At 41.0% G+C, this 12213-nt stretch overlaps 1 protein-coding gene across 4 annotated transcripts in view; it reads right to left on the reverse strand.

Annotated features, from left to right (window-relative positions):
• The window catches only part of LOC120898898, a 127365-nt gene that overhangs the window by 22942 nt on the left and 92210 nt on the right, over positions 1 to 12213 (reverse strand). The window lies entirely within an intron of this gene.

Raw genomic sequence — 12213 nt, forward strand, 5'->3', positions numbered from 1 at the left:
CACAGCAAAATGATGCGGCTTAAAAGAAACTAAAAAATATACATACCCGTCCAAAACACAAACTAAAAACCAACAAACAAACCAAACTGATGCTGAAAGATGGTGCAAAATAGTGCAGTCAACCATATACAGACACAAAACAAGTCGATCCATATCCGTTCATTCACGCGTTCCGCAACAGGTGAGTAGAGGAAGAGAAAGGATTCAGTATTTGGCGCGCATCACCAGTTGTATTGCTGGATAAATCATACCTATGCAACACCATAACGCATTCGTTGCAAAGTAAGTGTGGTGAGAAACGAAAGATGAACGCAAGACACGATTTTGCATACACACGTGAACAAAATAACAGGAGCAAGACAGAACTCATCAACCGAGCAGCGGTATTACCATTATCCATCACCAGCAATAATTATGTATGTGTACGATCAATCATTCCATCAAACCAAATAGCAACAAGTGTGAGTATCATCGACATCATATTAGTCCCAATCCATCACTGTTCAGGTGGAGCTTTGATATAAATCGAAACACAACGGCTATGAAATTAACGACAATGAGTGTAATATGCCATTCGCACTAACAATATATAATGTAAGAAAACGGTAGAGTCTGAAATAATATTTCATCAATTACCAAACGCATAATCTGTTAATGTAACATTAGAAAATGAACAGAAACCATTTTCATCAAAAACCAAGGACGGATGTAGAGAGAAAGAGATGCAATAAAGAAAAGGCAACAAAACACATTCGATGGAACTTTCTCTGTATTCTAGATTGTAAATAGCAGCCCATATAAAACATAATGAAAATAAACGCAATCTCAAGAATAGCATGAGAATAGGAGTTTGAGAGCTCAACTTAAAACACGAGAGAAATGGACCACATTCTAAAACAAAGGGATGTCACAGCAGGAAGTAATATTTATTGGGAAGTGGATCTTCAACCTGCAGCAAGATAAAAAAAACAGCAAACAATCTATGAACAGATGTAGGAAATAACATACAAGTAGTGAGAGCTATCGATAGGAAGAGACAGAGATCGAGAGAAATAAAACAGAAAGAAACAGAGCTCCACATGATGAGTGAAAAGGAAGTGTGTGATAATACAGGGAACAAAACAGAACTAAATTGCTATCAGTAAATCAATCAATCAATCAATCAATCAATCAGTCAGATAATATCAGAACAAACGGATGCTCGGCAGCTGGATGCGTTTTTTTGTTCAAACCATATATATATATAGAGAGAGAATCAAACCCAGAACAATCCATTCACAAGAACAAATATGTATATATGTATATAAAATTGTATAGAAGGTTTTTTTATAGAGTCACAACGGCAGACGAAAGAAAAAAAATCATGAATCAAAAGGCCATTCTAATACAGTTCGCACTCATTCTGTCGCAGTCTTTAATTATCCAACTATATAATATAGATGTATATATATATTTATACGTGCGTGTATATATAGATGTATAAATTGTTTCATACTTTTATACTCAAGTAAATTCTTTTGTTTTTCTTAGTTCGTTTGTTTGGTAGTAGTAGTAGTAGTAGTTGTAGTTAATTGTAGTTGTTCTTCGTTTCTTTTTTCGTACATTCATTGTCTGTCATCGGCTAGCAATGTTCATTTGTTACGGTGTTTGGTATTTGTCAGTTGTAACTTTTTTATCTTTCTTGCTTTGTGATAGGGCAGGAGTGTGTGTGCTTGTTGCGTGGATATGTTTTCTGTTGATAAAGTTTTTGAGCAAAAATCAATAACAAAAGAGAAAAATTAATAAAACGCAGACTTAAAAAGCTTTGATGAAATAAGTGGAAAATGAGATTCTGAATTAATATTTGTAATAGAATGTAATGAGCTTCAATTTGACTGAGAAAGACATGGCAATGGGATGATGTTTCTAGTAGAAGTTTCTGGGATGAAGGCAGACAGGAAATTGGTAATGTTATTTACCATCAAAAATGCAAAGAAAAAGACACTAATCACTGCAATACAGTTTTGTAATGAAAGATGCCATTCACGTGTATACATTCTGTCGATCGAACAAGAACATGGCTGTATTCTATAAGAAAGATAACAACGATATAGTATGCCAAACCAACTTGTACACAAACCGCATCATACACATTTCGACACATCGTTTTCATAGAGTCATCTGCACGCTGTTGAATTCAGCAACTTGATTTTATTAAAAAAAAGTTACCCTGTATCGTATTCACTTTTGATGTATCTTTTAACCATCCTATTTCATCGTACAATCATACCCTCTCCTCATAATTAACCTATAATTGTTCCAACACAAAGGTGAGGGAAGATAAAAAATAGTGAATTTTGAAGAGCACTTCTTATATATTTGTTTTAGAACAATAGCGAACATGAGCAAGTTAAAAACTTTTGAGACCTACGTTCCCATCCAAAAGGCAAGTTCATGGGGAAAAATCTCACAGGAAATTAAAACGATTTCATATAGGGTATCTGAAAGCAGTCGTTCGCTAACGTTTTTCTTTTGCATGTCACGTAAAACACGACACAACTGAAAACTTCATTTCCTGCAGTGCGCTAGGTTATAAGAGTCGTGTTCCATTGATATTAGCTGCGCAAAAAGCAAGCATCGGTTCAAAAAGGATAATCTACATGGACAGTGCTAGAGCGTTTTCATCTAACCGTACGTTCGAGAGGGGCCTTTAAATCACTACTCGTCCCGTATACAGAGCGACGTTCTCGCGTTACGTTAGGGCAGGAGTGTTGTCATGTGATAGAATACATCCATGTGGGAGCATGGAGCGAGTCAAAGCACAAGCACGGATTAGCGAAGTGGAAATGTACGCGCGTTATAATCTCTCTTTATTTATGCTGACACTCGATGTCATAAATTTGAGTCTTAGCTCACGAAAGCCCATACCAACGGTGTTTCACTGTAGTCAGCTATGCTTGATGAGTTGATGAGTTTGTCTTCTCTAACGGGTCTCTAACGAGAGCATCAGCTTGCAATATTCAACGATGACAAGGAAAAGTGTGTGTGTGTATGGGGTGATTCGTCGAGTTGGTGTGATTTTATTGTTACTAAGCTTCTGATGCGTCACAGTCAAAGCAGTTTTTTTTACTGTTCACGCGGTATGTTGCATAAAACAAACATTGTGCAAAAGTTAGCAAGACTCTGACAGATGCGTGCCTTAAACATTATGCATATGTTTACACGAGTGAAAGTTTTTATTAGCACATTCGACTCACCACCGATCGCAATATGTTCGTACACATTTGCCTGGCTTCTTGTTCATTCATATATCATAAAGAAGTAAAAGAAAAAAAGAAGGACAGAAATAAAAAAAATCAAAACTCCAGAGAACGTTTAAATTGAAGAAAAGATGGTTCCATGGATGTACTTGCATGTTTTCATCGGCTTACAGATAACATACGTCATGTGAAGCAATAAAAAAAATGAAATCGGTTGAAGCTGCTACCGATTATGATGTTTTTTTTAGCTTTTCATTTCTTTGAATAATTCAAAACTCCTTCAAAGAAAATCGAATTGAAATTTATATTCACAGTCACATGTGTCGGAACTTGTGTCGAGATGGAAATATAGATGGAGACGCCTAGCATCTCTTGTGCAGATGGAGACGCGTGGTGTCTTGTGGTGCTAGTGCACACATAAACACCGAGCTCTATCTAAATATGCTGCTCTTTGAAGTTAGCGGAATTTGAGATAAGATCTCCAAAGGAGCTAGAGTGCCACCAAGCATTTTTTGAAGCTAATTTTTAGTTCAATGACCAAATGAGTTGTCACTAAAAATAATTAAAACAATTTAAAAAAATAAAACAAAAATAATTAAACGTATGTAGTTAACTAGGTCGCCACAGTCATCCGCTCGCTCCAACGATCGAAACAGTTTGGCTTTGTTGACAAACAATTAACACCAAATGAACCAAACAATTTATCATTTTTTTCTATGATGTGCAGCAAAATTAACACTTTGACTGCCGGCCTGACGTTACAGTTTTTTGAGTGAGCACTTAGCGCTTAGCGGCGTAGCACATGTCGTTCTCGTTCTCTCTTTCGTACCTCATTCGTTCTCAAAAGATTCACTAAGCGCCAAATACAAAGCTGAGCGGTGGGCAAAGCGGTGGTCATACGAATTCATATGTCGCGGCGCTTAAATTATCAAGCATAATATTGTTACCAAATAATGTGAGCTGTCAAACCATATAGGATAACAACATTGAGAAAATATGTGGCCCACCGCAAAACCACGGAAAAGTTTTTCATAATATTATCAGACTTTTTTTTATTTGTTTGGTAAAGTAATTTTTTCAAATTTATCAATAGAGAACCAAATTTAAATAAGAAATTAACTTGTTAATTCTATAATTAAATATTGTTGCCGTAAACAAGATGCTGACGTGTAGCCATGATATTGCGATACAATCCACGGCAAAAACGAACACATAAGTGAAGCGTAAAAAAAGCATTATTGCTACACATACTAAAAATTCCATGTTTTAATTTTATGTAGGTGGCCGTCTTGCCTCATATGAATAGCAATGTTGCCCCTTGGCATCAAATATCACATATTTTTAAAACAATTTTAAAGTCGTTTTTACATTTATTCTTTCTGTGACTCAAACTGCTAAAAACTCAATAAGTTAAAGAGTAAGTGTAGAATGGCGAAGAAAGAATAATCTTATGGAAAACAATTGTTAGTAAGTTACAGGTAGATTTGCTTAACGTGATACACTAGCCCCAACTTCTGCTACTCATGATGTCAGTGTTGCGCTGACCAATAGGTCAGCACAACTAGGATTCACTTTTAAGGTTCAAGTTTTTTCAATTCTTACAGCTTGCGCAAAACAGTGGTAGCAGAAGTGAAATGTACATTTCCGTAAAAGCAAATACAGTTTGCTAGAGCCATGCTTGTGCAGAAATAAATTTGCATAATCTGGTTGGCTGATAAAATACTTCATGTATTCGGTGAGTATGTTTCCTCTCAGGCTAGGCGTGTGCTTCGTGATCGTGATGCATTTTTAACAAAACATGAGCATTTCCGTGGTGGTACAGCACCTTGTAGTTGTTATTGCGCAGCAATTATGTAGTAGCTGCGGTGTATTCATGCTTTCCATCTGCATGTTGGCACAGCAAAACGTGAAAATGAATTATTTAGCCCTCGTGTTGAGCTTCAAGGTGAAATCCATTTATATCGTATCAATAATGAAATATTTTGGAATTGATCTCTGATGTAAAAAACGTAGTTTGTAAAAAAATCGAAAGTTTCTCTTTAAAAGGCAATACAATTTAAAAAAAAAGTTTACAGTTGACTCTTTGGACGATGGTGCATATGGTAGGTGTACAGGTGATTTGAAACAAACACTAAATGTAAAAATAACGCTACACAAAAGGAGACATTCGTGAAATCAAACACAGACAGATGATGAAATCGCAAACATAGCACAAAGAAACGCCATTCCAACAAACAGTAGAACCGAACACAAACCGGGAAACAAGATAGATACCGTGTGATGGGGAGTAGTGAGCAGTGTTGATTGTTGGCGAAAGGATGGTTCGATGAATGTGACGATGGGCTATGACGTCAGTCGTCGATGGCAACAATGCATCAGAAAGTGATGCATCTCTACAAACACACACGATCCATGGAGAGCGTTTGTAATGAGTGTGCTCGGGATGTGGGTCGATGGATGATTGCGCAAGTGCCGAGACTGCTTATCGGTGCTAAGAGTCGAAAATGCACAAAAGTTTTGTTTTCGATTTACAACAAAAACGATGGTATAAAACGATTGTGATAGAAAGGAAAGACAGAGTCGTGTTGTCCATGTGGTGGATGCATTGATCGATTGCCGGTACAGCGACAGGGTGGTTAAAATAAATAGAAAGAAAACATGACATGGGTTCGTTATAGATAAACTAGGTGATGGGTAAAGGTCTTTATAGTGATAAAGTTAAAGTGAACGTGAAATAGTGAAACATTATTATTTCATAAAATATCAAATGAAAGGTATTGTACATCTTTACTGCTAATACTATCATAATCTGAACACCAGCTTATGATAATAAATAGAACTTATTTTTTGTCATTCATACCTCGCAGACATCTTAATTTTAATACAATGTGAAATTGGTTTTGAGGCAGAATAAATGTAAGATATTTCGAATTTTAATACATCTATTTTAGAGTGAGCAGCTTAAAAAGTAATATTAATTTATATGGTAAATAATAAACCATAATTTGATTAATATCTGAATAATTTGATTCTGAATAATATAGACACACATGTAAAACTTCACGTTCTCTTACACTTGATCACTAAAAATACCTTAATATGGTAAAAGGTAATCAGGGATCAAAGAAAAGAAGGATTCGGAAATCGTTTTCTATTCTCTGGTATATAAAGTGGAACCCCTCATAACGAGAAACCGTTGAATCGATTTTTTCGCATAACGATATTTTTAAATGCTTTACAAATACCGCTTTTATACAGTAAAATCTCGCATAACGATCAAAAGACTAAACAATTGATTAGTTTTTCAAGAAAATGAATCAATAATAATGACAACGAAATAGTGAAAATAGATCAATAATAAACAGTGAGAAAAGTAAAACATAAAGAAATAAATAAATAAATAAATCAAATAAATAGTGAACCGAACATATTTTCCAATTACTAGTATTATCGAGACATTATTCATATTTTCAGATGCGTTTATGCATTTAAAACCAGCATATTTTTGGTCCTAAAACGAACTATTTCATTTTTATATAAAAAAATTATGGAAAAAAGCCTCTCGCAAAACGAGCTTTTTATGTAACGAGGTAGTCACTGGAGCATATTAAACTCTTTATGCGAGGTTCCACTGTACATTGAAAAGCAGAGAAAGCACAATTCCATTCATAAGGAACCAAAGCCTTAAAAGGAGATCTGCCGAGCGAACCAATCGTACGAGATTAGAATGAAATAACGGGAGTGTCAGATCAGTAGTCTCCTTTCGGTTGTCACAATGCGGATAAGGGAAAAAGTAATGAGATTATAGGGGGAATGAAATGAGCAACGGGTGTGTTGCAGAATCGGAGCGTTGAAACAGCAAAAAGCAGCACACAACAGACAATCTCGGTAATTTTCACTCTTTTCTGGTAATCGAAATTTTCGTTCGATCTTTTTTTTCCTTCTCTGGGATGCTTTTGTGAAAGTTGCTTTGTGACCGTTTTTGCTGGCTTTGTTTTCCCGATTCACATTCAACATGAGTCATGAGATAATTTTTAAGCTTTTTCTTCGCTTTCTTTATCGGTGGGCCGCCATTTTATTGGCTCTGATTGCAATCTGATTGGCAAGGGTGTGGGTCAACAGGAATTTGGATCGATTTTCATTTCTAGCAATTTATTTGTCCGTTCCCGTTTAACGGTTCAGGCTTGATAAAAAGTGTGTTTAATCGGGTTTGTTGTCTTTCTTGTTAAAGAAAGAGCTGGAAAGAGTGTCACTCTTCTGTAGAACATAAGATTGCTCCATCATCCATTCACTGGTACCAGAATGCGTACAGGTTGTTGGAAGAATGAAACTACTATGATGTTGATTATGAGGGAGTGTTGCAAAACAAAGAACACCTTATTGAAAAAGATGAAAACGAACTTAAAAGTGGTTGTGGAAGAGCTTTTTCAATGCTGGGGATGAGCAAGGAGAGGAAGTTTTAACTCAAATGTTTGTGGTGTTGATGTTAGTGTAAATATAGAATGTGAAGCTGCTGGGTGTGCTATATTTTCGAATGATTTGAAAGTGTGTCTTGAGCTATTTAAAACATAGGTGTGGCTGGTTGCATTTGGATGGTGTAATTGGTGTGATTGTGTGTGATTGGTGTGATAAAATGAAAATCATTAATGTTTGCTTATTTTTTTATAAATGTATTTGTTGATCGATTAAAATCACCACCTTGTTCGCATCAAACGGTTCAGCCTTTTAATGATAAATTAAATTAAACCCGTACACGCAGAAACGCAATCTTATTAAACTAAATATTAATCTACCAAACCAAAACACATCAGTGAAATTAGATTTAAAACAAAACTTAACTATTCTAGAGCTAAGATTAAAACAAGTTTAAGAAAAAAGTGCCTACTAAACTAAACTTAGCGCATACAATGAGAAAATAAATAAAATGATGATAAATGATAAATAAAACTGTAGTATAAAAAATCAACAACCAAAACAACCAAAAGCGAACAGTTAAACGAAACGTATGTAATGTGTCTTGAGTGTCAACAGTAAGAGATTGTGTGAGAGGGAATAAATGAATTGACTTTGTAACTAAAAAATAAACTCGTGCCATCATAGGCTAAGTGTTGAGGAAATGAGGATGATTTAGGCGTTTGACTGTTCGTGTAATGGTTAGTTGGGTGGGTTGCATGGTTGAAAGTGTTTTGCATGTATAGAATCTTTAGGTGTAGGTATAGGTTTGTCCGTAAGTGGTATGTTGATTCAATCACTAGCTGAAGGATTTACTTATCGTACTAGAAAACGTGTGAAATCTGTTGTTTCGTCATGTTACATTCGTTGTGGTGAAGCAAATGCGACACGAAGATAGATGCACTGGCTTCAACGAGTCATTTTGTTGGTTGGAAATCTTTCGTGAATAACAGAACAAAATGTTTTACCGGTATCGATAACCAGCACCGCTTGCTGGCTCCTTAGTAACGGTAGCATTATTTTACGCCGATTGCTTACGTTTACGTATCTAACCTGTTAGCACGTTCGTTTGCCGTGGCCGTTGCGAGTGATTATGATTGGACAATTGGAGCATCGTTAGAAGGGGGAAGTAGGGAAATAGGTGAGAACATTGTTCTGCGCAGTAGTTTGCTACAGTTGGTTGCTTTTATACATTATAATTGTTGTTTTTTTACATTTTCTTTACATTGCCTAACATTTTTGTATAAGTTTAACAGAGCTGTGCCAAAACGTTGATGTTATTGTACATGTAATCGAAGAGGATGATGAGTTAAGGATAGTTCGCACTTTTTAAAAAAAGTATTTGAACGATTTTCTCTTATAACGCACAACAGTATGATGAAACAAGAAAAATGTTACAAAATGTAGAAAAACAAACGTTAATGTAACTGTTGTGTTATTTTCGTAACAAGCAATAGATGGTTTTGTATGAAGTTTTGTGGACATAATCAATAACAACATGTTGAACATTACATTGACCAATCAAGAGCTGTATTCTTAACATCATTGTCCTTTATGTTTTTTTTTCTGTTACATTTCTTTTATTCTTTTTCACTCCTAGTTTGATTGGATTTCTACCCCATCGCTATCAAACATCCTATCTTTACCTTTGGTCATTTTAACAATTCAATTGACTCATATCGTTTCACAACGTTAATAGGAGATACCTGCACCCGGCAGCAATGTGCACTTGCTACCATCCACCATTTCCGACCGGGGACGTCAATAACGATTATTATAGCTTTTCTTATCGTAACAATTTAGTTTCTTGATTTTTCCTTCGTAATGAATCTATCTACACGTATAGATGTGACTTGAGAACGACCATGAGTTACCCTTACTGACAGAGATAACGCACGATTTGCTCGAAAGTAAGACGGACATTGTGGCTAAAGGAGAACGCGAGCCCTTCCGTCAGAGGGAAGTTTCTTTGCACTTGCTTTTGTCTTTGTGACGGCTGGGAGAGAACAACAGAGAAAAGTGGATAGTTGAGAGAGTTTAGTTCGTTTGTTTGCGAGGAATTCGGTACGGTACGCGCGACTGGTTGCGATCAGCGCACCGTTAGCGGAATGGTTGCTTACAATGCTAGTTATTGTCGTCATCACGAAACATTTACATTTACGTACAACTGGGAGCTAGAGCCGTTAAAGAGCACGAGCCTGGCCGGCAGCGGGTGGCAGATAGCGGACGCTCCTCACCTCCTGCTAACATTCGTATTCGAGCACCACCTCACCACGCTCCTTGCGCGACTGTGACACAATCACCCGATGGGGCCCGTAGCCCAGGTAGCTGTTGGTCGGGCCCGGCGACTTTGCTGAAGATGCTGCCGGCGCTCCAGTCGGTGGATTGTTTAAGCCTGCAAACGATCGCCTGGTACCGCCGACCGTACCTGGCGTGCTTGGTTCCACGGGTACGGTGGTTCCCGCCGCCGTCACCGACCGAAAGTGGTGGTCACCGGCGAGCAGCTGATTGCTGCTCAGCTCGTACGGCAGCTGTGCGTGCGGGCGGTAGGCAAGCAGTGCCTTGTGCTCATTGGCCGCCGCACCCTCACTGTCGGATAATGGTTCGTTAGCTGCCCGCCGGTGAGCATCGGGCTGTGTGCGCTGCAGCGGCAGGCCCTTTCGGGCGTGTTTTTTTCGCCCGCTGCTGCCCAGCAACAGTGGCTGCTCGACGGCGTGGCTTCGCCGAATGTCGATGGCAGCATTAACCAGCAGCAGCAGCTCATCGGTGGTAACAACATCGTCTACGAAGCACCCATCACCGCCCACCTTCGTCAGGGTGCGCTTCCCTTCGCCCTGCTCGTCGCTGTCGTTATCGGAATGCTCGTTAGCGAGTGCATTGTTTTGTAAGTCTTCTCCATCGCTTCCGCCCGCCGGCAGTACGTTCCGGTGGCCCGGGTAGAGCCCGCGGTGCAGCAGGCGCATCGTGCGGTCGGTATCGCTGTCCGCCCCCATCAAGGAGCGGGCCCTGGCCGCGTTCTGATAGTGCTCGAGATAATCCTCCTGGTACGTCAAATCAGTGTCAAGCACGGTCGGTACCATCTGGCGGAAGTGCGACCGACTGTTCGATGGTTTCGGCTGCACGCGATAATCGTACCGATCCGTGGCCCGCGGGGAGACGGGCCCGACGGTGGCCGAGCCGGGATGCGGTTTGCGCAGCCGGTGGTTCTTTTCGACGCGCTGAGCTGCCGGCGAGCCGGGCCCGGAGCCAAGGGCGGCCTGGTGGCGCGGGCTGCCGTCGAGGAAATTGTTATAGATTCGATGGCTCGAAGATCCCGCGGGCCCTTCACCGGCACTTAGCGTCACGAACGGATTGGTCGTATTGTTGCTTTGCATCCGGTGCATCCTTGGCTGGTGAAGGGTCGCGGCTGGGCGGTGCTGTTTGGGCGAGCTCTGGTGCTGCTGGCTCTGGGGTGCATAGTCTATCCGTGCTGCTCCCTCGCCGCCGGATGCCGTCTCTTCGGGCGTGGCAAGCAGCTTGAACTGAGTGGCGTGCAGCGAAGGTTTCCCGGACGTGGCAGCAGCAGCGGGTGCGCCGTTGCCTCCACTCGAGGTTGCACTGTAGACGGAAGCGTAATCGCTACTGCTCAGCGAGCTTGAGGTCGCATTGTTCTTGCCGTAATGCTCCACCATCGCTCCTTCGAGCGTTCGCGCGGAAACGGACCCAACCGGCGCGACACCCGTCCCAGGCCCGCCCGAGAACGACGCAAGCGAATCGAACAGTAGCATTCGAGCATCATCGTCATCATCATCATCTTCATCGTCTTCGTCGTCATCGTCGTCGTCTTCTGGGTGCTGCGTTTCCTCCCCATCGTACGGTTGCTCTTCCTGCCCACCATTTACGCTCCCTCCGTAGCGAGCATCTTCTGCACTGCCAGTGGCGCCATCGAGGCGGAAAAAGTCTCTCATCTTGTTCGCCTTCACGTTCGGTTTGGTCGAGGTACGTGTGGAGGAAAGATTATTGCGCAGGTACTCACTCGAGCTGGAGCTGGTGTTGGTCGCAACCCAGTGCCCGTGGCCCCTTGTCCCTGCCCCGTCCCACACGTCCTCGAGCTGTATCAGATTGGAGGTGGTGCGGCCACGCGGCACCGTGCCAGCCGCCGCCTCCAGCGTACTGTCCGTCGCTTCGGGATCTTCATCGCCAGTCGCCAGTGCCAGCGCGTCACTATTCGCGCCCAGTCGACCCGCAGCCTGTGCGGCCACTCGCAGCGACGGATCGAGCGTTTTCGAGCAGGACTTTGCGCGCTTGTGGCGTGTGTAGCGTCCCGGCGCCGGTCGCGGCCGGTCCCCGTCCCGGTCGAAGTGCTCGTTCAGGAAGCTGTCCAGGTAGGCGAGATTCTTCGTGAGGTCCAGCTCGGATTTGTAGCTCTTGTAGACGATCTTTTGGCTGAGGTTGGCCGCTTCGTTTTCCTGCCCGTACCGGTGGGTGGCCTTAATTAAATCATCCAGATTGTAGGAGCTGACGAGCTGCTGCGCACCGGGTC

This window comes from Anopheles arabiensis, chromosome 2, assembly GCF_016920715.1.
Source record: "Anopheles arabiensis isolate DONGOLA chromosome 2, AaraD3, whole genome shotgun sequence".
NCBI lineage: Eukaryota > Metazoa > Arthropoda > Insecta > Diptera > Culicidae > Anopheles > Anopheles arabiensis.